This window comes from Adiantum capillus-veneris, chromosome 28, assembly GCF_014529385.1.
Source record: "Adiantum capillus-veneris isolate H3 chromosome 28, ASM1452938v2, whole genome shotgun sequence".
Lineage (NCBI taxonomy): Eukaryota > Viridiplantae > Streptophyta > Polypodiopsida > Polypodiales > Pteridaceae > Adiantum > Adiantum capillus-veneris.
The window spans coordinates 135,411,266-135,429,094 of NC_140958.1; the positions used below are offsets into that span (position 1 = coordinate 135,411,266).

Sequence of the window (17,829 nt, forward strand, 5' to 3'; positions counted from 1 at the left end):
TTGACTTGTTGCAAAGGGTTATGCACAACGTAAAGGAATAGATTATGAAGAGACTTTTGCTCCCACTTGTCATACTACTGTGCACTTTCTATGTGAATTGGTAGCTGATTTTGGTTGGGATGTACATCAATCAGACATTGTTACTACTTTCTTGAATGGTGACATATGTGAGGAGGTTTATGTAACGTAGCCTCGTGGTTTTCTCATAAAAGGACAAGAGGACAAAGTGTGCAGATATAAGAAGGCTTTGTATGGGTTGAAGCAATCTCCTCGTGCTTGGTATGGGAAAGCTGACACTCATATGGTCAAACGAGGCTTTCGTAATAGTCCAATAGAAAGCACATTGTATGTAAAGTGTGAGGGTGATGTACTTCTCATTGTGATTCTTTATGTTGATGATTTGTTGATCACTGGACGAAACGAGAGACATATTGCTAAATTTAAGGCTGATTTGAATGCTACTTTCAAGATGAAAGATTTGGCGTTGTTGCATCATTATTTGGGCATACAGTTTAAGCAGTGTGATGGTGGTATTGCCTTGTGTCAGAAAAGTTACATAGAGAGATTGCTATGTAAGTTTGCACTTGAGGATTGCAAACGTATTGCCACTCCCATGGAAACATGTTTGAAGTTGAGTCTACATGATGCTGGCGATCCTGCTGATGTCACTCTTTACCAAAATGCTATTGGCTGCCTCATTTATGTATGCAACACGAGGCCAGATATTGAGTTTGCAGTCTCACACGTCAGCAGATTTATGCATAGCCCAGGGTCTAAGCATTGGCAGGGTTTCAAGAGGATTTTCTGCTACCTTAGTGGCACTTTACATCTTGGCTTGTGCCGCCAAACTTACATTCTTTTTTGAACTCAGATTGGGCTGGTTGTTTTGACACGCGAGTGTCCACAAGTGGTTTTTGTTTCATGATTGGCAATTCATGTGTATCATGGTTGAGCAAGAAGAAACCTACTGTGGCCACTTTGAGTTGTGAGGCTAAGTACAAGGAAGTCTTCACAGCTACGGTTGAGTGTGTATGGCTCAGACGCCTTATGGCTGATTTGGGTTTTGGACAGGACACTGCCAACACTATGTACACTGACAGTCAGAGCGCATTGGCAGTTGCAAGGAACCCAATTATTCATGCTCGCACAAAGCACATTGAGGTGCATTACCACTATGTCAGGGAGAGGCTCTTAACAGGAGAGATGAGCTTGGATTGGGTGCCAACACATGACAACCTTGTAGATCTTTTCACAAAGGCATTGTCCGTGAGAAGCTTGAAGCTTTGCACAAAGCTTTGGGCTTACTCCCCTTTGTAGACTGATCATGTCCTCAGGGCATGGCACTTCCCTTTACTCATGTGCCAACTCTTGTTCACCGCATCACTCCAAGGGGGATTTGTTACCATATACATGTGGTAGTGATGTGTGTGACCACACTAGGACCTCCGGGGCATTTTTTCCCTCTTTAGGAGGTTTTTTCCCGCGAGCATTATATATATGCCCATCACTCTAGGGCTATCTATTTTTCCATTGCACACTAAGTAACACACTCTCTATTGTGTGCATTGATCTTCCTTCATCTTCTCCAAGATGTGTGCGTTTCTCTGCAACCGTAATTCCAACAATTTTTTATACTTTTTGATGCATGGGAATAAAAGCAATAATGCACATAGTGTGATATATATGAAAGCGGGTACTACGGTTGCTCTCATGTACATATCTATCTGGAGAGTCATGGCCCTAGATGTGGCGCCAATTGCATGTTTTCTCACTTTATACCATACTTAATTTGATCTGGGAATATACACATGTCAAGTACATGATGTCACACTCGTCTCGCTTACAAACTTCAATGCGGACAAAAATTGTCAGAAATAGTAATTAGTAGGTGAGACTGCCAAATGAGTCGAGTGACCATAACAAGTGAAAAATTGATGTTTAACATGCAATTTGAGCTCAAGGGACGTATCCCACAAAAACACAAAATTGTTCTAGCTCATTTGGGTGTTTAATGCTAAAAAAGTGGTCGTTTTTGGACCAAAAATGGTAAAAAACAATTCGAGAAAAAATGGCCAAAAATTGACACATGCATTAGCAATTTGCACGAGTTTGTAAGTGAGGGGGATTCTTGATTTTGGTTGACAACATGTAATTGTTTCCCTTCTGTGCATTCAATTCATGGTTTCTCTATGAGAGTGTAGTGTAGTCCCATTTCTCTACTATTTTGTATCTAGGCATGTGAGTTTAACTCGGGTTTCCCTTAAATCAAAATGGTGTGTGGGCTTCCATATGGAAGTTTAAATCTTTGCAAAATCAGAAAATGGTGGATGTGAAGGTGGAAGCTCATGATTTTCTTTCAACAATTTGAAGTTACAACTATGTAATTAGAAGCAAGGCTACAAGATTCCATGAAAGAGTTTTGGGTTTTGAATGCGAATTGTGCTTGTATGTGTTGGGATGCAGACATTGTGGCACCTCATTTGTGTGAAATACCTCTCCATGTCAACAATCCTTTTTTTCAACCATATTAGCCAAAGCCATGTTATAGAATTGACATTTTATTATTTATTGCAGCTGACAGGTGGAAAAAGACTGGGACCGAGCTAGGCCTATGCGAATGAAATTATATACATTGTACATTTTATTATTCAAGTGCTCTTTTATGAGCTTTGGCCATTTATGACCGGCCGGCCAGTTTGTACTCAATTTGACCATTCAAGAAATCTATAAAACAAATACGTGCAAGAGGGAAATGGTCACTCTTGCACGGGGGAGATTGCACCCAGTGCCTGTGTACTTCTTCTCTCCTCTCCCCTCTTCTCTATCGCCATGCCAGGCGTAGCACTTCGCTCTCGGAGGTGCGCCTGGGCATGTTATTTCGCTCTCTTCCGCTCTTTATCTCTCTCTGTTTGCGTATAGCGTCAATTATGTGCTCGTGGATTCGCCAGGTATGGAGATTTGTCCGTTTTATGGCTTGCAATATATTTTTTTCGGTATTTTGCAGGGCTCTCCTGTCTGTAGCAGTGGTATCAGAGCCTGCAAAAACGCTCTTGGCAGTGCTAGAAACATGCTCACGATGAGCATGGTGATGGATCACGTCCCACAGCTAAGTTTGTTTACTTTACTTCTTTTATTAGCATAATGCTTAACATGATTGTGCATAAAATGGTTATGTGATTCAATTAAAATAAGATTAGTTTGATTGGGAGTTTAATTAATACAAATTAGCATGGAACGAAGAATAAGAAAAGCTTCATGCATCAGAGAAACAATCAACTCAAATGACGAAGAAGAAGTAGAGTCAAAGTTTTTACATCAGATGAAGATATCAAGAGAGGTGTCTAAAATTTGTTTGATGAGTTTTGCATTCATGACCATTTCCCTCTTGCACGTATTTGTTTTATAGATTTCTTGAATGGTCAAATTGAGTACAAACTGGCCGGCCGGTCATAAATGGCCAAAGCTCATAAAAGAGCACTTGAATAATAAAATGTACAATGTATATAATTTCATTCGCATAGGCCTAGCTCGGTCCCAGTCTTTTTCCACCTATCAGCTGCAATAAATAATAAAATGTCAATTCTATAACATGCTCTGATACCACTGCTACAAACGGGAGCGTGGCTGCCCTGCGAAATACCCGATATAACACAATAAACAATATAAAACAGGCTAATCGGCATATCTGGCACAATCACGTGGTCTCATGATCGCAAGGTACACGAACAGAGAGAGAGAGACTTTGTTCTTGCGTCGTAGCTCTAAGAGGGAGAGAGATAAGATGCTTCCGAGAGAGGTGGCCCAAGTGGGTGGTTTCTTTCATGTTCCTCTTCTTGTAGAGGACACTGCTCTACATTTGCCTCGCCATTTTTCTCCACCCATTTTTGGTCAGATGGCTTATCGGTATATTTTGGGCATTCCGTCACTGTACCATGTAGAGGGGTTGTTGGGCTCCTTTTGCTGCACTCTTGTATGTCTTTGAGAGGCCACCTTGATGTATCGAATTGCTACACGGATGTCTTCACATCTGAGAGTTTCCACAAGCTGCCTGTGTACAACATGAAAGATATTGGTCTTATAGGTCGTGTCACAGGAGTGTGCTTGAAGGTAAAGCTGCCATTGGAGTGCCCCTTGCTATCAAAACCTTCAACTTGTATCACGATGGTGCAACGGAGGCCTTTGTAAAAGAGCAGATGGCATACCATGCTCTGAAGGAACTGAAAAGGGGGAGATGAGAGATAGACAAGGCATGGTGGCGCTCAGAGAGAGGAGTTTGTTGCAGTACGAAAGAGAGCACACATAGAAGCAAGATAGCCACATATTGTAGGAAAGAGGCCAGGCCAGCAATCTATATGTGGAATTGCACCTCCACGCGATTCAACAGGCCCTCCTCTTGAATCTCTGCCAACAAGATGCGGGCGATGCCGAACACATGCGTCTTCAAGGTGCTTGCTATGAAGAACTGAACCCCATCCTTCCAGGTGGGTCCGGGGAATTATCCTCCACCAATGCTCGTGCGCCACCTTCCCAAGATGCCCCTTAGCGTTGTGACGTCGTCAACCCACATTACGTCATTGCCTATCTCAACCCACTCTTAGTTGTCTAAACATGGTCACATATCGTGAATATGATTTGACAAAAGAGCAGCTCGATGTAGGAATCAACTGTCTTTCTAGGGTAAAGAAAATATCATCGATGTGTCCTATCGGCTTCTTTTTTCTTTCCTACAATGCTACTGCACTGTGATGTCGACAATGTAGTAAATATACTTATTTTTTTTTATGTCTTGTCTAGTCCATTGGTCACAAGCACACAGATTCGCCGGTCTAGGCAGTGTGTAAATGCTCATCGTAGTGCAGATTCGCCAATTTAGGTAGCACATTGATCAATTGCAGATTCATGATTTTTAAACTTATACAAAATGCAGATCCGCCGATTTAGGCAGCATTAGTGCAGATTCTCCGATTTAGGTAGCACGTCTTATTGGTGTAGATTCGCCGATTTAGGCAACACCAATCACAAAATCATGCTGCAGTGGATGGCCACCACTGCAACTGGTATGATTTTGTTACCCGGGTACATAATGAAAGTGATTTGGATTTGGACTTATATTGTGGAATTGGAATTGGATTGGAATTTGATATCTGGTGATTATTATGGCAGTGTTTATGTGATGAGACTTGACATTATGAGATTAATGATGAGTGTGACCAATGATATCCTGATTCATCAGGGTATGACATATACTGCTTATTCTAGTGGTATGGGACACTAGAATAGGTAGTATGTGGGTGACGGCAGGCATAAGCTAATGTTGTTTACTTTCATAAATTTTTCTTTTATTATGTGATGTTTTTGACACAACATACTAATCACTGTTTTTGACAAGTATTGTTTGCAGATTTTTGTATTCGCAACTGAGGACAGTTGCTTTCCAACGGAGAGGTATGTTATAGAATTGACATTTTATTATTTATTGCAGCTGACAGGTGGAAAAAGATTGGGACCGAGCTAGGCCTATGCGAATGAAATTATATACATTGTACATTTTATTATTCAAGTGCTCGTTTATGAGCTTTGGCCATTTATGACCGGCCGGCCAGTTTGTACTCAATTTGACCATTCAAGAAATCTACAAAACAAATACGTACAAGAGGGAAATGGTCACTCTTGCACGGGGGGAGATTGCACCTAGTGCCTGTGTACTTCTTCTCTCCTCTCCCCTCTTCTCTCTCGCCATGCCAGGCGTAGCACTCCGCTCTCGGAGGTGCGCCTGGGCATGTTCTTTCGCTCTCTTCCGCTCTTTATCTCTCTCTGTTCGCGTATAGCGTCAATTATGTGCTCGTGGATTCGCCAAGTATGGAGATTTTTCCGTTTTATGGCTTGCAGTATATTGTTTTCGGTATTTTGCAGGGCTCTCTACGCTCCCGTCTGTAGCAAGCCATGCGATAATGATGCAAACAAACCTGGTCACAACAAATGTGGAAGATAAAGCATTTAGTGATGTCATCCATGTGTGTGTAGGGATACCTCTTTAGCTCTACTTAAGAGAATCCTTGGCTCACACAATTTGTACCAACCATAAATCAAGTCTACTTTGCAGTAGCACTCTCTCTTTCCCTTAATCTTGTGCTACTAGTATACTAATTACATATATTAGCCATGAATGGCTCTCTAACTAATACACTTTAACCTTTCAAGTGGTATCACATGTGGTTAGTGATTAGCACTTCTTAATCACACTAATCGATCCACATTTAGTCATTCTTTCTATGCTAGACATTGTGTGTTGTACACCTTGTCTCGCTAATTGATTCCCCCCTTCTAATAAGTAATATAATCATTGTTCGGTTTTAATCTTGGACATGTTCATGGTGACTCCATACAACCACTACCCTTCTTGATGAATTCCTTTCCAATGTTGGTGAAGGGCATTTGCACAACCTTAGAACTTGGACCAAGTGGCTTTTCTACTTGTACTAAATATGGATGAAATCTAAAAAACCTTAATCCCCTAATATCATCTAGGCATTTTTTAGTATAGGATAGTGACACAATTAGGGTACACACCTAAGCACTAATTAGCCTAGATTATTGTTCTAACATGCAAATGCAAATAAAACTGAATCAATCAAGTGATAAAGGGTCATTTGATCTAGCTTTGGAGAGGATGATGAATTCCTAATTGGGTTCAATTTTAAACATGGGCTTTGATACCACTTGATAAGATTAGCGTACTTAACGAGGACGGGTTAATGTCCCATTCATGTTTGGACAACGCTAATCCTAATTAGTATAGAATTAAAATGGTTAAGTTCTCACTCTAGCATGAAGTTACTTGTGTAATTGAGCATAGAAACGGGCTCAAAATATAGGATAAAAAGTGGTAGCTTGTGTGAAATCATCAATGAGGTGTGGGAAATCATTCAAATCAGCCCAAGAGGAGAGTATCAAGTGGCCAAATGCGTGCACACCTTTTTGGGACTGCTTTTGAACCAGGTCATAGATACACATGTGGGCATCATTTTGGATATGTAATCATGGATGTGCACTTAGGGAGAGTCTCCATACTAGGGCATAAGCTAGGCTTACTCCAATAGAGGGGAGGATGTTTGTGTGAGTGCTATCTCTTTTGTGTTATTCACAATAATACCCACAAGGGGAGGATTGTTGGGGTGCAGGCATTGTAGCACCTCATTTGTGTGAAACCTCTCATGCCAAGGGCATACCCCCAGGGGGTCATGGACCCGGTCAGGTGGCCGACTGCCTGTGTGGAATAGGAGATTGGAGGGCCAAGGACTACACAAAGCTCATAAAGCGCCTCTAGAGGGTCACAGGAGGCGGGGGAGAAAATCTTAACATAGGGCCGGGTGCCCGGGAAGCAACATAACTCTCTCTCTCTCTCTCTCTCTCTCTCTCTCTCTCTCTCTCTCTCTCTCTCTCTCTCTCTCTCTCTCTCTCTCTCTCTCTCTCTCTCTCTCTCTCTCTCTCTCTCTGTGCGGCTTGCTCGCCACCGCCATTGTTCGCTTCATACATAAGCGCCCAAAGGCCTTTGGTCTTAGGGAAAGGACTTTTTTGATCTAAGGGCAAGTGCCCATGGCATTCAAGCTGCAACTTAGAGCTGCTCGATAAGGGTTCGAGAGTGTTTGGCAAGTTTTTCGACACATCGTCAGCAAACCATCAACTTTCTGTAGAAAAATTTTCAAAAAATTTTGGTTGAGAAAAGGGGATTTTGTTTATTGACATCAAGTAGAATTTTCAGAATTTTACCTCATACGTACCGAATCAATTAACACGGTTAGTTGCTTGCAACCGCGGCAATTTTTGGACTCTTCGACTTGCTCGTCATCAGGAAAGAACGTGAAGGGACACAAGTACCTAAAAATCACGTCATAGCAAAGCTAATTAGCTGTGATTCACGATAGCGGCGACTAATACATTGGATTTACATCACATCTTTTGAAGCTAGGTATTCTTCTTTTCCTAGCACTGCACAGTCGCCATAGATTCACATATCAACATGACTTTTGATTTCGAGCACCATATTCACGATCCTCCTAATGATGGCTCGTGATCGGGTACTCTCACAGAGTGTATCCGCGAAGCTACGGGAAGAGATGTTGCTTACGAATTTCTTGATATTCAAGAATTTCGAGCACTTCAAGCACATATGTGTTATGATGGAAATGAATTTTTCATCACTAAATGAAAATGTTAGTAAATTATTGACTTTAGTGGTACAATCTATGCAACAGAAGGCCAAGGGTCCTATTGACACACATATGCATGAGCACGTAGCCGATCAGGGACAGGGTCCTCCTCCCGATTCTCTGCACTCTCTCACTGCGAAGGAGGTGGACAAGTTGTTGAAAAATACAAAGACACTAACTTTTAAGGGAGAGGACCGAGAGTGCAATAAGGATGCAATGAATATCTTTCTCAGCAAGTGGGACAGAATTCATGACTTACGGCGTACTCCGGATGCAGTCAAGGCACTGCAGACAAGTATGACTCTAGAAGGAAGGCCTATAAATGCCAGATGTCTCTCAAGGAGAAGAACATCATACCACAGATTTGGGCACCTTCTGAGGCTAAGTTTAGAAAAGGTTTCCTGCCCACAAATGAGGCAGATAGAAATTGGACGGCTTGGGACACGTGTTCCATGCACCAACACCCATCATTGCTTGAATATATCTTGCACTATCAGGATGTTATCCTCAAGTTGGAAGGATTAGAAACCTTTCAACAAGCATATGGGTTTATCTGTGGTATGACGCCAGAGATTAAGAAGCACGTCAAGACTCAGGACCCTAATACACTTGAGGAGGCCATAGTGAAAGCTCACATTCATGATGATCCATATGATAAGAAATCACATAGTACTCACGTGCCTGCTAATACACATGATAATACACGCACATAGAATGGGCACAATAAAAGAAAATTTATAGTAGCCAACTCAAAGGCAGCTAAGAAACCCAAGGGGTCTTGTGGACCTCTCTTTACTGAGGAATTTGAGAAGGCTAAAAATGAGAAGTTATGTTTTCAATGTTTGGGAAGCGGTCATGGCAAAAAGGATTGTCCCAAGGGGCAATCTGTTGCTCAAGGCAAGGAGAAAGCAGTGCACCTGATGCAGCTGTTTCCTCTTGACTCTTCTTCACATTTATCCAAGGTGGAGGTAACATACACCGAGGTGGTACATGAATGCTATATCATAGCTTCCATGTGGCAACAGACCTTTGGTCCACATGGACTAGTGCGTATGCAAGGATCTATTCAAGGACACAAGGTGCGTATCTTGGTAGATGATGGTGCTACTCACATTTTCATTAACTACGCATTAGTGAAAAGGCTCAAATTTACCCAAACTTTGAGTTTCCATCACTACAAGGTAGCAATAATGCCAAAGTGTGGGATACTCAAGTGAGAGCTGTACCGTTGGAAATTCAAGGCTAGTCCACATCCTTGGATTTCCAGGTTATGAACATGGAGAGGGCAAATGTGGTCCTTGGTAGAGAATGGTTGCATAGCTTAGGACCATCGCTGAAGTGTAGCTACGTGCACAACAGTCTGATGTTTGAATCCCATGGCGCACATGTGTCATTGTTAGGAGAGAAGGATGTGCTTTCCTCCCCATTGATATATACAACAGAGCTTATAAAGCTCACTTCTAATAATGACATAGAAGAAGTTTTCTTGTGCTACTCATTGTGTCATTTTCTTTCAAATGTTGAATTTGTTGATCATTCCTCAACACCGCATGCTTCTCTCTCTTCTCTTCTAGCAATGGCTACTACTCTCTCTTCTCAACAAGGAAAGGTTGCTAGTCAGTTAAAAGATTTATTAATAAAATATCAAGATGTTTTTCCTAATGATTTACCATCAACATTACCGCCGACATGATCTGTGCAACATGGCATAGACGTGGTTGCAGGTAGTAAACCAGTTAGTAAACCACCCTATAGAATGAGTCATTATGAGGCTGCTGAGGTGGAAGGTCAGCTTGCTGACTATCTTAGCAGAGGGTTTATTCAATGGAGTTATTCACCATGGGCTTCTCCTATCCCTATTGGTGAAGAAAAAAGATGGTAGTATGTGCATGTGCGTAGACTACCATGGCTGAAATGCGGTCATTGTTAAGAACAATTACCCATTACCATGCGTGAGAGTGAGAGGGAGAGAGACAAGACAAGAGACACACCATGTATACTCCCAAAGATTGATTCATATTGAGGACAAGATACATATATATATAGGTGATAAGTAGAGTGAGCCATATATAGCTCCAACATGAATGAGTGAAAATAAATAGGTTTAGTTCAGAAAAGGAAATTGAAAAAGTGACCATTAAGTGATGACTAATGAGTGAAAAAAAATACTAAATGAGTTTATAAAAAAGAAAAAAAGGGTAGAGAGTGAAAATGTAGAGAGAGGAAAGAGAGAGAGAGAGAGACGAAGAGAGAGAGAGAGAGAGAGAGAGAGAGAGAGAGAGAGAGAGAGAGAGAGAGACAATGAGATAGAAAGAGGGAGAGATAGAGAGAAAGAGGAAGAGACAACACACACACACACACGCACACACACACACACACACACACACACACACATACATATATATATATATATATATATATATATATATATATATATATATATATATATATATATATATATAGAGAGAGAGAGAGAGAGAGAGAGAGAGAGAGAGAGAGAGAGAGAGATAGATAGATTTTATTATCGTCCTCGGAGGTCAAATATGACCTATGGGACCAAAGTTACATGTGATGTAGTATGTGTATGGGTGATGAGTGACTCTCGATGCTCCAAAATTGTGGTGATGATAGTCGCAATGGAGAGCCCACACTTTGGCTGAGAGAGGAAAGTGTGTATGTCTAAGTTATGGCTAAAAATGTGAGAGAAGCAAGTTCGGATGTGACGAAAAGCTGAGCACTCTAGTAGTGTGTGGTACTTAGACTCTTGAACTTGCAGTGAGCATAATATGCACAGTCGATTTGACTATTGTCCATTGCCCCAACACCCTATCTCGCGTCGAAGGAAATGGGAGCTAGGCCAAATGGCTGCGATAGTGCATATCACCGACAAGGGGATAGGCTCAAGCATATAATTGTGAGTACGGTTTCCTCTTTCAGCGAACAACATGGTTTTGTAGTTGGGGCCAATATGGGTGGTGTAATGTATGAAGCGTGACCCACCGGATTTCTCCCAAGCCGTAATACATTGGCATTGTAGAAAAGCTTCATTCACTTGGGAGTCAATTGAAGCATCATGTACCAAGTGTAATGCATCCCATCTCCCAAACCACTTCTTTATGTCTTGCATCCATCCCGTGGTCAAGATCTTGCGTTTATTCGTCTTTTGAAATTTTTTGCTTGCTTCCCATGCAATCGTAGGAAGTCGATGTGAGGGGTTTTGACGCATCTTTATTATGTACTCCACAACCCTTTCCATGCCCATAAACTCAATTGGAAGACATCCAGAGTTAAGAAGTAGGAGCATATATGGTGTTTGTGTCGTCACTTGGAGAAAGTTTATGAGAAAACGCTTTTGGACATTCTCAAACTCTTTCCAAGTAGATTTTGAGATGCTCCCTCCCCACACTTCAACTCCATAAAGAAGAACCGGTGTCACCAATGCATCAAAAAGATACTTCTTGAGAACCGAACACTTGATGTTTTCGGCATTACACATGTTCTCAAATGCATAATATGCTCTCTTTCCTGCTTCCAAATGACGCATAGCACATTGATGCCACTTGTGATTGGACGGAACCTCAAGGCCAAGGTACTTAAATCTCTCAACAACTCCAAGTGTCTCATTGTTGTACACAATGCATGGCTTCTCCTTATGGTTGGTTTTCACAAGCATAACCTTTTTCTTGGATTCGTTCACAATCAGCCCACTATGCAAGCAAAAGTTCTCAAAGACAACAATAAGGTTTTGTGCATCTTCTAAAGTGTGTGCTAGAAGCACTACATCATCCGCATACAACAAAAGCACGATTACCGCATTGCAAATAGTGACCTCTTCAATGCCTTCTTCTTACATAAAGTCAAGTACCATTTGTTCGAATTGATCGATGCATAGACCAAAGAGAGTTGGTGAAAATGGCATCCTTGTTTAACCCCAATAGTGCTTACAAAAAATTCTGAAATTTCTCTTTCCATGCGCAATTGACAAATCACCTTCTCATAGATTCGAGAAACCGCAAGCATAAACACACTTGGCACTTGGAGTTCTTCCATCCTTCTCCACAAATTGTTACGTGGAATCATAAAAAATCTTTCTTAAAGTCTACAAAGAAACAATACAATTGCTTTCCTTTCAACCGACTTTCCTGCATGAGAACACGAAGAGTGACAAGACGATCAATGGTGCTATGGCATCGACAGAAACCCGCTTGTCCCTTTGAACGCTTGTCATTATCTTCAACACAATCACTCAATTTCATCTCCATTATGCACCCAAACAACTTTCCCATAAGAGACCCTATCATTATAGTCCCGTAGTTGTTTACATTCTTTACATCCCATCCTTTATACAAAGGCTTAACCCAATTAATACTCCAATCATAAAATATACCATGTTGAAGTGCAAGGTTGAACATATCACACATCCACTCATGGGTAAAATCTCCCATCCATTTGATCATCTCCGACTTGATACCTTGAAGATCTCCCGCTTTCCGAGTGGCCAACTTTTCAAGCCCACCGCATGCATCCTCAATAGTAAAAAAAGAAGGCATACCTGGGAGTGAACCATAAAATGACATTTTTTCAGCATTTTCTTACTCATATAATTGCCTACAATGTGTGTACACCACCTTTTTCATGATCTATCTTTGTTGATACCATGGAGATGCTTTATAGCAAAGCATTCTTCGACACAAGAACAAATAACTTTCTTGAAAGCTTCTCATTTAGCTTCCAATGGTGCATCATATTGAAGCTTCTTCATCCATAAATGTTTCTCAACCATTTCAATGTATATTGGTGCCCGTTTGAAATCCATACATAATGATAATTTCTCTTTCATTTGGCTGAGATTATTATGCTTAGTTGCTTCTCCACATGAAAGGTCAATACATAAGGTGCAATGGTTAGATTCCGGGGTCCATATAGTCAATCACACTATCCCCATTATGTCTCCTACATGTAAATCCATTGGTTCCACTCCACAAAGATACACCATTGGCAATGAGCATACCCGTGCTATTACACATGTATAAAAGTAACTTTTGATAGTGATCCGGCTCTTTTTCATCCGTTGAAACACGATCATACAAGTGAACTTCCTCCAACTCCCTTGAAATGTATGGCATATCAAATTGTTGAGTATCATGTTGCAATGTTTTTGTGCAAGCATTCATATCCCCAAATACAAGAACATCACCTTCACATTTGAAATAAGCAATGTCCTCTTCTAAATCAAAAAATGGCTGATCTCTATCCATGCAAGCATAAAAGGGAGAATCATGTGTTGGAATTAGGGTTGCAGAGAAACACACACAGCTTGGAGAAGACGAAGGAAGCTCAAGGCACACAATAGAGAATGTATTACTTGGTGTGCACTGGAAAGATAGATAGCCCTAGAGTGATGGGCGTATATACAATGCACGGGGGAAAAAACCTCCTAAAGAGGGAAAAAATGCCCCAACGGTCCTAGTGTGTTCACACACATCACTACCACATGTATATGGTAACAAGTCCCCCCTGGAGTGATGCGGTGAACGAGAGCTGGCACATGAGTAAAGGGAAGTTCCATGCCCTGAGGACACGATCAGTCCACAAAGGGGAGTAAGCCCAAATATTTTCGGAAAGCTTCAAGCTTCTCACGAGACAATGCCTTTGTGAAAAGATGTGCAAGGTTGTCCTGTGTTGGCACATAAGCCAAGCTGATCTCTCCTGCTGAGAGCCTCTCCCTTACATAGTGGTAATGCATCTCAATGTGCTTTGTGCGAGCATGAAAAACTCGGTTCCTTGCAACTGCCAATGCGCTCTCACTGTTAGTGTAGATAGTGTTGACAGTGTCCTGTCCAACACCCAAATCAGCCATAAGGCGTCTGAGCCATACACACTCAACCGTAGCTGTGAAGACTGCCGTGTACTCAGCCTCACAACTCGAAGTGGCCACAGTAGGTTGCTTCTTGCTCAACCATGATATACATGAACTGCCAAGCATGAAACAAAAACCACTTGTGGACACTCTCGTGTCAAAACAACCAGCCCAATATGAGTCCGAAAAAGCATGTAAGTCTGGCGGCAATGATCCCCCCTTGGGATAAAACAAGCCAAGATGTAAAGTGCCACTAAGGTAGTGGAAAATCCTCTTGACAGCCTGCCAATGCTTAGACCCTGGGCTATGCATAAATCTGCTGACCTGTGAGACTGCAAATTGAATATCCGGCCTTGTGTTGCATACATAAATGAGGCAACCAACAGCAGTTTGGTAAAGAGTGACATCAGCAGAATCGCCAGCATTATGTAGACTCAACTTCAAACCTGTTTCCATGGGAGTGGCAATAGGTTTGCAATCCTCAAGTCCAAAATTACATAGCAATGTCTCTATGTAACTTTTCTGACACAAGGCAATACCACCATCACACTGCTTCAACTGTATACCCAAGTAATGATGCAACAGCCCCAAATCTTTCATCTTGAAAGTAGCATTCAAATCAGCCTTAAATTGAGCAATATTTCTCTCATTTGGTCCAGTGATCAGCAAATCATCGACATAAAGAACCACAATGAGAAGTACATCACCCTCATGCTTTACATACAATGTTCTTTCTGTTGGACTATTACGTAAGCCTCGTTTGACCAAATGAGTGTCAGCTTTTTCATACCAAGCACGAGGAGATTGCTTCAACCCATACAAAGCCTTCTTACATCTGCACACTTTGTCCTCTTGTCCTTTTACGACAAAACCGCGAGGCTGCGTTACATAAACTTCCTCAAATATGTCACCATTCAAGAAAGCAGTAACAATGTCTGATTGATGTACACCCAACCAAAATGAGCTGCCAATGCACATAGAAAACACACAGTAGTCATACGACAAGTGGGAGCAAAAGTCTCTTCATAATCGATGCCTTTTTGCTGTGCATAACCCTTTGCAAGAAGTCGAGCCTTATGGCTATCGATCTCACCATCCAGCTTGCGTTTCAACTTGTAAACCCACTTCGTACCAATGGCCTTTTTGCCAGGAGGCAAATCACATAAAGTCCATGTGTCATTTTCTTTAAGTGCATCATATTCTGATTGCATGGCAGCCATCCAATTTTCTGAATTCTGTGCTTCATCAAAAGATAGAGGCTCCTCAACATCATGTAAACTAGACACAGCCAAAGCATAACAATCTAATGCATAAGATGCATGGCGAGAGCCTGAACGAGTATGACTAGACAAAGGTGCATCCAATTTACTGTCACGCAAAGTGTGCACCAGCCATTTTGGCATACCTCTAGCCTGCTCGTTTTCAGCCCTTTCCTCATCAAGTACATCATGTACATCTGCATCAGTAATAGGCTGATCTAAAACATTTTCAGAAACCCCCATAGGCTGTACATTTGCCTCATTGGAACTTACATTCGTATTTCCACCATTGAAAAGAGGCAACAAAGTGTCATAAATGTCCTGTGAGCTTACATTACTGTCTCTAGTACATGACAACAAGGGCTGAACAGAATCTTCCACAAACACTACATCCCGAGAAACCAGAATACGTTTTGTTTGCGGATGATACAACCTATAACCTTTGATTTCAGCACTATAACCAACAAAAAGACATTTGACAACCTTATCATCCAATTTTCTGCGCTGCACTTGTGGCACCAAAGCATATGCCAAACAGCCAAAAACACGCACATGCTCAATAGAAGGTTTTCTATCATGCCATGCTTCATTTGGAGTAATAGACTGCAAAGCTTTCGTAGGACACCTGTTAAGTACATAAGTGGCACACGTAATGGCCTCAAGCCAAAATGAATGAGGCAAAGCTTGACTTTTAACCATACATCGTGCCATTTCCGGCAGTGATCTGTTTTTCCTCTCAGCAACACCATTTTGCTGAGGTGTATAAGGCACTGTACATTAGTGTTTTATCCCACGACTAGCCAAAAATGCATTAAATTCATGAGACATATACTTCCCCCCTCGATCGGAACGGAGGGTGCCCATAATACATTTCGAGACATTTTCAGCCATAGCCAGAAATTGTTTGAAGCACATAAAAACTTCGGACTTCGCTTTAAGCGGAAATACCCATGCATGCCTGGAGTAATCATCAATGAAAGTCACGAAGTACAGGTAATTGCCCAAGGACGGAGTTTGCATGGGCCCACGAACATCACTATGCACAAGCTGCAACCTGCATGTGGCCCGAACTGAACCATCCTTTGGAAATTTAGAACGCTGCATCTTACCCAAAATAGAGCCTTCACAAACATGTTTGACAGGTGCTTCAAGAGGTGGCAAAGAAGCCACCATATCAGATTTCTGCAAACGCAGCAAACTGGCAAAATTTAGATGACCAAAACGTGCATGCCAATGTTTTGCATCTGAAATAGCCCTTGAATCTGCAACAGCATTTGCAAAATTTTAGCCACACTAGTCATACAAAGTGAGCTTATACATCCCACGGAACAAAAGGCCACATGCAACAATTTCATCACCAAAACTGAGATCATGAACTGTACATCTGTCATCCACAAATTTGACTACAAGTCCAAGTCTAGCAAGTGCGGATAAAGACAAGAGATTCTTCTTGATCCCAGGTACATAAAGTGCATCAACAAGTGTGAAGGAAGTGCCATTAGCAGCAGTGAGCATAATCTTTCCAACTCCCTGAACTGGATAAGAGGCGTTGTTGGCACAAGTGACTGAACTCCCATGAGGGACTGACTCGAGAGAGGTAAACAATTCATGATGTGAGGTAATGTGCTTTGTAGCACCACTGTCGAAATACCACACATGTGAATCTGTAGCAACTGACAAGCATGCATCATGGACAGCAGGATTGTAAGTGCACTCTGCGATAAAAGCCCATTCTGCATCAACATCAGCAACACAGTCTCCTTTCACAGAAGACTCAACAATGACTGCATTTGTAGTGGAACCAGCATTTGGAGTGGAACCACCCTCTTTCTTCTTAGCCTCTTTGGCCTTCAACTTAGGACACGACTTGATCAAGTGATCATTGGATTTACAATAATGGCAACGCATCTTATTTTTGCCCTTATCACTAGAATTTCCAGACGAAGTGCTGCGAGCAGAAGCATTAGGAACATAAGTTTTTCTACTCGCAGCAGAACCATAAGAAGTGGCTGCATTACTGTTACCACCCTATCTTTGAGAAGCAATAAAAGCCTGTTCACCTGCACTCTGCCTAATCCTGTTTTTTTTGGAAAGTGACTCTTGCAACAGCAATGTGCATAATGCATCAAACTTGACAACTTCAGGATTTCTTTGGGTCATCAGTCTCCAAGTACTACCAAAAGTCTGGTAGGAATTTGGTAAGGCATCAAGAACAGTCTGCACAAGGGAACTGTCTGAAATGACTTCACCTACAGAAATAAGCTGCTCATTGATATCCTTGACACTAGCAAGGAAAGTGTCCATATCATCTTCCTCATTCATAATCTTCGACTCCAGCTCTTTACGCAGCAAAGCAATTTTAGCCTCATTGCGGCTTGCATAAAGACCTGCTAAAATATCTCAAGCCTATTTTGCAGATTTTGTTGAACGGATGTGAGGAACAATGGTGCGCTTCACAGACAACGCAATCAATGCATGAGCCTGCGCATCCTTAACATCC

General features: G+C 41.7%; 1 pseudogene; it reads left to right on the plus strand.

Moving 5' to 3' along the window:
* The window catches only part of LOC147421347 (uncharacterized), a 217,450-nt pseudogene extending 208,023 nt beyond the window's left edge, over positions 1 to 9,427 (plus strand).
* Positions 9,428 to 17,829: the final 8,402 nt, after the last annotated feature.